This window comes from Myotis davidii, unplaced genomic scaffold (assembly GCF_000327345.1).
Source record: "Myotis davidii unplaced genomic scaffold, ASM32734v1 scaffold327, whole genome shotgun sequence".
NCBI lineage: Eukaryota > Metazoa > Chordata > Mammalia > Chiroptera > Vespertilionidae > Myotis > Myotis davidii.
Genome location: NW_006298628.1, coordinates 2,750,932 through 2,751,156, shown reverse-complemented (window position 1 = coordinate 2,751,156; position 225 = coordinate 2,750,932).

The following is a 225-nucleotide window of genomic DNA, read 5'->3' as shown; positions in this document are numbered from 1 at the left end:
TCCGGGGCTTTGTCCCTCAATTAGGGAGTCGTCTTTTGGAGCAAAAGCAACCCCAAGAACCACGCCATGCACCTCCTGTTTCTCAGGCCCCCCACCCCAAAACCCTCCGCCGGTATTTTGAATTCAGCTCCTGGCGCCCCAATTCTGGAAACGAAATAACTCCCCCGCCCATGTCTCTCTTTTCTCTCTCTTTCTCTGAGCCGGAGGAGAGACTGCAGGTGGCAG